Below are 7,661 nucleotides of genomic sequence, written 5' to 3' on the forward strand. Positions count from 1 at the left end.
ACTGACACATGTATATGGAATTTAGAAAGGTGATAACGATAACCCTATATGCAGAACAGAAAAAGAGACACAGAAATACAGAACAGACTTTTGAACTTTGTGGGAGAATGTGAGGGTGGGATATTTCAAAAGAACAGCATGTATACTATCTATAGTGAAACAGATCACCAGCCCAGGTGGGATGCATGAGACAAGTGCTCTGGCCTGGTGCACTGGGAAGACCCAGAGGAATCGGGTGGAGAGGGAGGTGGGAGGGGGGATCGGGATTGGGAATACATGTAAATCCATGGCTGATTCATATCAATGTCTGACAAAACCCACTGGAAAAAAAATAATAATAAAAATAAAAAAAAAAAGAAACCTCAAAAAAAAAAAAAAAAAGAAATCTGCCTGCCAATGCAGAGGACGTGGGCTCGATCTCTGGTTCAGGAAGATCCCACATGCCATAATGCAGCTAAGCCCATGTGTCACAACTAGAGTCTGTGTGCTGCACCGAAAAGATCCTGCACGATGCAACAAAGACCCTGTGTGTGGCAACCAAGACCCGCTGCAGCCAAATAAATACAATAAAAATAAAACCAGCCATTCCTAATAAAAACTTGAAGGAAACTAGGAATACATGAAAACTAAGGATATTTATTTAAAAACCAACAACAAAAATTATCTCAAATGTCAAAACACTGAAAATATTTCATTAAAATCAAGGAGGAGACAGGGATGCACACTGTTATTATTTAACACTGTTTTAGGGCTGTAGTGGTTCTCAACCCTGGATGCCCATAAAGAATCATCTGGAAAGCTTTCCCGAAATATATACCAATTCAATCTCTGACCATAGAAGTCTGGCACTAGAACTTTTTAAAAAACTTCCTGGCTGATGTTAATACAACCTGGGATCGGAATCACTGTCTTAGAAGCGTCATCAAATGCAGTATGTAAAGAAAATAAAACAGGTATAATCTTTGGGAAAAAAGTAAGTTTGCCAAAAAATACTGAACATCCAATTAAATTTGAATTTCTAATTAACAATGAATACACTTTGAGGATAACTATGTCCCATGCAATATATATTTCCAGACATAATTATTCTAAAAAATTACTGTTTATCTGAAATTATATTTAACTTGGCATTCTGTATTTTTGCTTCCTATCTCTGGTAGCCTTGAACGAAAATATATAAATCAGACTGTTTGTTGATACTGTAACTGTCTACTCCCAAAACCAAAGAGATACTATTAAAAAACTTTTTAAATTAATAATAATATTTGGTAAGAAAGTTGGATATCAGATATATTACAATAATACATTGAATTTTTTTTACTCTAATAATAAGTACCTAGAAATGCAAATGGGGATAAGTTTTTCATTTATAATAGTGGCCAAAAATGATAAAATATTTAGGAATATATTTAATATAAGAAACATTAGACTCATAAAAACAAACTTAAAATATCCTATTAAAAGAAAGAAAACTATTTATGAACAAATAGAAAGTTACAATTTTTCTGAGACAGGAATATTTAGTATTATTAAAAATTTAAAATTTCCCAAATGTGATATTTAAATTTCACTTCAATTAGAATCATAATAGGGCTTTTCTTAGAATTGTATAAAACTAACTTAAAGTCCATATAGAGAAATAATTGTCTGATAATAGCTAAACAACTATGAAAAGAACAGTAAAGTGTGACTTGCCTTACCAGATATCAGGGGATTCTATAATGTCACAAAAATTAGGTCAACATAATATTAGTATAAAAATAGATTAACTAACGGTAACATTTAGACAATCTGGAGTTAAATACCAGTATATTCAAGAGATTAGTATACAAGTGTGGTCATTCAATTCAGCAGGAAAAACAAGGGTTATTCAATAAATGAGGATGGAATAACAAGGTATCCATACGGCAGAATATACAAATAGACCACATATATATGTAAACATAAATTCCTGGATGTAAAGACTTAAATGCTAAAAATTAAAACCTTGGCAAGAAAATCAAATAGAGTAAATGTACGATCTAGAGAGATTGGAAAGACCTTCTGCAAGTTTAGAGGTTATAAGACCAAAGATGGATAGATTTACTACTTAAAATATAAAAACCTTTTTTATGGCAAAGGTATATGAACAAAGTCAAAAGACAATAGATATGGATAAGAATTTGTAACACAAATGACAAAAGTTTAATTTCTATACTATACAAAAATATCTTACAAATTGATAAGAAAAGTATGAAGAGAAAAAAAGAAAAAATTTAAAAAAGTAAAACAGGAAAAGAATGAAGAGCCCCAAAGAAAAGCAAGCCCCCCAAAACGTGAATATATAATTCACAGAAGAGCAAGCCAGAACACATGAAAAGATGCTCAAATTCTTTAGTAGTTGGGGAATATAAATTAAAGTACTTATGCGATGTCATTTTATACTCAGATTCATAAAACATAGAACTATAACATCTAATGCTAGGTAGAGATGAGGAAAAGAGAATTTTCATACACTGCTGAGGGAAATGGCACTGTCAAAGACTTTCTGGAAGCCAATGTTGCAAAACAGTTGGACACAACTTAATGACTAGATAACAACAATACAGCAACAGCCTTTAATTTTAACAAAAAGCAATTACTATATCAACCGGCAATTCGACTTCTGGCAGCATCCCTTTAGGAGGGGTGGATTAGTACTTCTACATAGGAACATACATTCAATATTTACTGCAGCTTTATCTGAGTGGTCAAGAGCTGGAAACAAAGTAAACACCTATTAAAAAGCAGGATGGCTAAATAAAGGGTGATCCTTCACAGTGTGCATGTGTGCTAAGTTGCTTCAGTCGTGTCTGACCCTTTGTGACACTATGGACTATAGCCTACCAGGCTCCTCTGTCCATAAGGATTCTCCAGGCAAGAATACTGGAGTGGGTTGCCATGCCCTTCTCCAGGATATCTTCCCAACCCAGGGATTGAACCCACATCTCTTACGTCTCCTGCATTAGCAGACAGGTTCTTTATCATTAGTGCCACCTGGGAAGCCACTTTCATAGCACTGAACTATAATAAATTAGTAAGAATAAGAAGAAAAATAAATTAATGATCAAAAACATTCATGGCAGCACTGTCCATAATAACCGTAAAGCCTATCAGCAGTAGAATGGATAAATTCCAATATATTCACACAACAGGAAATCATACAGTAATCAGCAACAACAAATTGTAACTCCATACATTCCAAATGTCACAAATATGTCATTGAAAAGGAGTATGTACTGAAAGGTTCCATTTATATAAAGCATAAAACAGTCTTAAAAGAAAATCTGTGCTGTTCCAAGTCAGGATAATGGTTAGTGCCAGGTGGGGGTAGAGTGGGGTATATGGAAGGAGGTGTGAGGGGGATTCTGGGACACTGGTAGTGTTCTGTTTCTTGATTTGGGTGCTGGTTACATGGGTGTATTCACTGTGGAAATTCACCAAGCAGTACACTCATGATTTGTACATTCAAAAAGAAAAAGAATTAGAGCCATTACAGTTTACAGGGATCTCAACTAGATGTTATTGGTTGAGAAATGCAGAATGCAGGAAATAATGAATACTAAAATACCATTTTTATACAGCATATATGATTATATGTTACTGTATATATAAATATATGTATATCTGATGACATATATAGCTCTATATAGGTCTGCGTGTGTGTATTCCCAGTCGTATCCAACTCTTTGTGACCCCATGGACTGTAGCCTGCCAGGCTTCTCTGTGCATGGGATTTCCCAGCAAGAATACTAGATTCGGTTTCTATTTTCTTCTCCAGAGGATCTTCCCGACCCAGGGATCCAGCCCATGTCTCCTGCATTAGCAGGAGGATTCTTCACCACCACCACCACCTGCCAAGCCCCCTATATTGGTCTATATGGGATAAATAAAAATATGGAAGACCATATAGTAGGTTAACATGGCTTCCCTGAGTGACAGAGAAGGGAGGTTAGGCCCTTGCTTACGTTAGAGGAGGAAAGGTGGAAGGACAAAAAAGTGTGCCCCTGTTTTTTAAAAAGTGTATAATGTGATCCCATTTATGTTTTTAAAAAAAACAGTAAAGAAGAAAATTATTTATTTAGAAATAGTTCTACCAGAGTTTAAAAACTGAGACCCAGTAAATGATACATATTGCATAATTCAAGCACCATCGCTTATTATGAACACTGTCCAGGTAAAAATATGAAGTTTCAAGATTATTAGGACTTCCCTGGTGGCTCAGATGGTAAAGTATCTGCCTACAATGCGGAAGATCCGGGTTCAGTCCCTGGGTTGGGAAAAGCTCCTGGAGAAGGAAATGGCAACCCACTCCAGTATTCTTGCCTGGAAAATCCCATGGATGGAAGAGCCTGGTGGGCTACAGTCCACAGGGTCGCAAAGAGTCGGACACGACTGAGCGACTTCACTTTCACTTTCTTTCAAGATTATTAACAAATAGCAGTGGATACAAAAATGTCTAATTACTAGCTTCCAGCATTATGGTGGACAATCTAAAGATTCTTATATTTACCTAGAAGTACTAAGTGAAAGGGATTCCCTGGTGGCTCAGACGGTAAAGCGTCTGCCCACAATGTGGGAGACCTGGGTTTGATCCCCGGGTTGAGAAGATCCCCTGGAGAAGGAAATGGCAACCCACTCCAGTACTCTTGCCCAGAAAATCACAAAAAATAAAAGCAAATCCCCAGGTGCCAAAAACAAAAATGGAAGTGAAAAAGCACAGGGGTGAGTGCTTAAATAGGGGGTATTTGTCTCTAGCATGGTGTTAATTCCCACAGAGGGGTAGCAAATGAAGCTTTGGGAGGTTAGAATTGGAAATGAGAACTTTCTGTAAAGCCAAGACCCTCAAAAGACTATTCTATTTATGTAAGGATTTAAAAACGACAGAGACCACAGGACACAGGGCTTGGGTGGGGGAAAAAAAAAAAAAAGAAAAGCTCTCCGAGAATTCAAAACCACAGGACTACAATTCACATTGCTTTTACTCTACCCACATAGTTCAGAAACTCCAGACGAAAAAGCCACGGTAGAATTATTCCTCAAGCAGTGATACTCCTGGGACACAAAGCAGAAGCCAAAAAAAAAAAAACAACAACTTCTCTGAAGAGATACTTCTACATCCCAAATACCATGAGATTTTTCCTGGGGGGGGGGGAGGGGTTGGGGCGGGAATATATATATATATATATATATATATAAGCCCTGCTAATAATGAGTTCACAATAAAAAAATGCCAAAGCCCCTGAGTGAACAATCCAACCTGTCCTAGTCTGCACGTACAAGAAACAAACAATTCTACCCCCTGAACTCCAAATACAGCGGGAGAGAAACAGAAAGTGGTTATAAAGGAAATACACATAAAATGACTGAAAACCAAAAAGGAAGCAATCAAATCCTAAGAATAGAACTAAACTCTATGAAATTAGGGAACTTTTTGAGAATATAAGAAACTTCTAGAGAATACAGTTGATCTTATTTGCCTAGTTACATAATTGCTATATAATGAATTAGTAAATACTGAAGTTTACTCCTCCAGGAAATACAGAGTTTGTTCCTGGCGAGCCTATGGTCACACATTTCTTTTTTTTTTTTTTAAATATTTATTTATTTATTTGACTGCATGAGGTCTTAGTTACAGCACATGGGATCTTGTTCCCTGACCAGGGTTTGAACCCGGGCCCCCTGCATTGGAAGCACAGAGTCTTAGCCACTGAACCACCAGGGAAGTCCCCACACATTTCTGTCAATCAATAATGTCACCTTGTTTTGAGTGTGCTTCTGTTTAAGGACACCTCATGTGATATATTTAGTTGATTCCTTAACACTGAACTCACGGCAGCATTGTAACTCAGGCCTGAGCAAACCTTATCTAATACATGTATTTTCTTCTTAAGGCACCTCACAACCTTCTTGCACTCGGGAAAACTAGATCACACTTCAGCACTATATTTGGGGCTATTTTAAATAGCAAGATAACCAACAAAAAGCACACAAATTAAAAAAACACAGCACTAAATATACCTCAAAGAGGTGACTTGTTTATAGCATGAGAGCAACACAAGAAGGCAGACCATCACCTTGTCCCACCACAGCTGGGAACACGGACAACCCCAAATAATTGCTCCTTTTGCATGTGACCACCATAAACATTACTTTTGGGTTACACACAGATTTTGAGAGAGTAGGTGAATTCGCAAATACAGAATCTGCAAATAATAAGGATCCGCTGTGGATCTGCTGTATCTTTTTATTTCCAGAGTTGGAAAGGATATTTTTGGTTTTTGACAAGATGCAAAAAGCACAAATTATAAAGGAAAAGACTGACAAACTGGATAAATTAAAATAAATTAAAACTTAAAACTTTTGCTGCAAGACGAGAGGCCAAACTCGGGATCTGACAAGATGGCTAGGCTGCCCCGCAGAGTTATCAAGGAAACCCAGAGTCTGCTGGCAGAACCAGTTCCTGGCATTAAAGCAGAACTAGATGAGAGTAACGCCCATTATTTTCATGTGCTTGTTGCTGGCCCTCAGGATTCCGCTTTTGAGAGAGGGACTTTTGAACTTGAACTATTCCTTCCATAAGAATACCCAATGGTAGCTCCTAAAGTACGTTTCATGACCAAAATTTATCATCCTAATGTAGACAAGTTGGGAAGAGTAAGTTTAGATATTTTGAAAAAGTGGTCCCTAGTACTGAAGATCCGAACAGTTCTGCCATCTATCCGAGCTTTGTTAAATGCTCCCAATCCAGATGATTCATTAGCAAATAATGTAGTAGATCAGTAGACCAATGAAGCCCAAGCCACAGAAACAGCTAAAGAGCATGGACTATATATGCCATGAATAGCATTTACATTGACTCAATCACCAAGTGTGCATCACTTCTGTTCTGCCAAGACTTCCTTTTTTGTTTGCATTTAATGAATACAGTCTTACAAACATTGTAGAATAAAAGCCCAGAAAGCTTCAGTCCTTTGGTGATTAAATGCACATTAGTAAATCTATGTCTTGTCCTGATTCACTATTGTGAAACATGAGCAGAGGCTAGAAGTATCATCAAAACTGTTGACACACTTTTAAAAGCAGGGCCCCACTCTGGTTTTATTTATTTCCCCCATCATGGTTTAAGTATAAAGCACTGAAAATGAAGGAAGTTGTCAGGGTTAGCTGCAGGGGTGTGGGTGTTTTTATTATTTTTTTGGTGTGGGGAGATAGTTTTAATTTTATGGACTCCTTTCCCCCTTTTTGCATGTGTGCTCACTTCAGTCATGTCTGACTCTCTGTGACCCCATAGACCACAGCCTGCCCTTTTTATGGTGATCTAATTGCACTGGTTAAAGCAGCTAACCAGTTCTTTAGATATATGCTCTCTATCCAAATCTAACTTTATTCAGACGCTGTAGATGGACAAACTTGATTGTTTGAACCAAAATGGGAACATTAAACAAACATCACAGCCCTCACTAATAACACTGTGACTCTGCTGTCAAGTGTAGAATCCTCTTCAAGAAAAAGCTTGTAACCACTTTGTATGGCTTTTCTGAAAACTTTTGTAAATCTTACTTTTTAGTAAAATATTTTTTGTTATTCTACTTATACTACTTTTGCCTTTGTACAGTTTATTGTGTTTATTTCATGGGTAC

The 7,661-nt window shown here is 36.9% G+C and overlaps 1 non-coding gene and 1 pseudogene across 1 annotated transcript; one reads left to right on the plus strand and one right to left on the minus strand.

Annotated features, from left to right (window-relative positions):
* Positions 1-5,670: 5,670 nt before the first annotated feature.
* Positions 5,671-5,743, minus strand: TRNAG-UCC (transfer RNA glycine (anticodon UCC)). Its single transcript has one exon. It is a non-coding gene; the product is annotated as a tRNA-Gly (tRNA).
* A 677-nt stretch (positions 5,744-6,420) lies between these two features.
* LOC133052897 (ubiquitin-conjugating enzyme E2 N-like) lies at positions 6,421-6,965 on the plus strand (annotated as a pseudogene).
* Positions 6,966-7,661: the final 696 nt, after the last annotated feature.

The sequence above is a fragment of the Dama dama genome, chromosome X (assembly GCF_033118175.1).
Source record: "Dama dama isolate Ldn47 chromosome X, ASM3311817v1, whole genome shotgun sequence".
Lineage (NCBI taxonomy): Eukaryota > Metazoa > Chordata > Mammalia > Artiodactyla > Cervidae > Dama > Dama dama.